We start from the raw sequence: 1,333 nt of genomic DNA on the forward strand, positions 1-1,333 counted from the left end.
CAGTGGAGGCGTTGGCGGGAGCTGGGCTGACCTGGTTGGAGGTCGGTGGAATTTCATCTGACGCGACTTCGGCGTCAGCTGGGTTAAGAGTTTCGTTGGCTTCTCGAGCAGCTTCAAACCAACGAGCTTTTCTCCCGGAGGAGAACTTCTTGGACTTACGGGGGGAGGTAGATCCGGACGAGGACACGTACTCCTCGAACTTGGCTTGGTCGAACTCGTACTCGACCTCCTCCATGACCGGGATTGGAATCCGCGGTTGCGACGCTCCGATCTCGTTGGCGAGATCGTCGGCTCCCACTGTGGTCGCCTTGTTCGCGGGGAAAATGGTTTTCTTCTTCATTGAAATAATTGTCATCTTGGATTACAAAGATCCGGTCTTTTATAGATCCGGTTACAACTAAATCAAAGAAAAAAGAGAAAAATTACAACTTTCCTTATTTGTCGAACGAATCGCGAGATCCTGTTTTGCGGTCTCTCGCTTTTGTGGGTTCTTTGCCGACGCCGGGGTTAATCCGTGGACCACCGCGCGATCTAGATCCGGTCGGATCTACACGATTATACGGGTATTATTCCACGAAGGGAATAATAGCCGGGAGGGATTAGTCCACCAAGGGAATAATCGCTCAGATCTCGGGATCTAAGACCAAGCTTAGATCCGGAGTGTGATATCGTGTAGATCTCAGATCTGTTCTTTGTCTCCTCTCAAAATCCTGCCTTTTCTGACGTAGGTGCTCGCCGAGGATCAGATCTGTACGTGCAAGTCTTCAAGTCTTCAAAGCTCTGAATTCACTCTTCAATCCGGCAGAGTTTTGGCTCTTGAAATTCCGACCTCTTCAAATGAACAACCCCTTGGCCTATTTATAGACACCCAGATCTGTGCCTAGGCACAGATCTGGGCCGGCCACCTCAGGGTGGCTCGGCTCTGGGCCGAGCCACCCTTTCCCTTGCCTTTTGACTTCTTCTTTGATGTGGGTGTCGTCCACTGTTCATCTTCAAGCAAATCCGGATGAACCCAAAGGATTTCGCCGTTGGGGGCTGTGTGAGATACGAGCCCCTTCTGGCGCTGTCCATGAGGGTCATCGTTGATGGTTTGCATCTTGACCTTTGATACTGGCTCGGCTTGAAACCAGGACAAAGGAACCGATCCGAAGCTAATAGAGACCGCGTTTGCGCCTACCTTCTTCTCCTTTGGCTTCGGCGTCACAATACCAACATCAATTAATGTTTGTATTTTATCCTTTAAGACATAACATGTCTTAGTAGGATGGTGGACCCTTCTGTGATATGCACAATACTTTGGGTCATTGATCTTCGTTGCTTCTTCTTGGTTTGT

This window comes from Asparagus officinalis, chromosome 5 (assembly GCF_001876935.1).
Source record: "Asparagus officinalis chromosome 5, Aspof.V1, whole genome shotgun sequence".
In the NCBI taxonomy this organism is placed as follows: Eukaryota; Viridiplantae; Streptophyta; class Magnoliopsida; order Asparagales; family Asparagaceae; genus Asparagus; species Asparagus officinalis.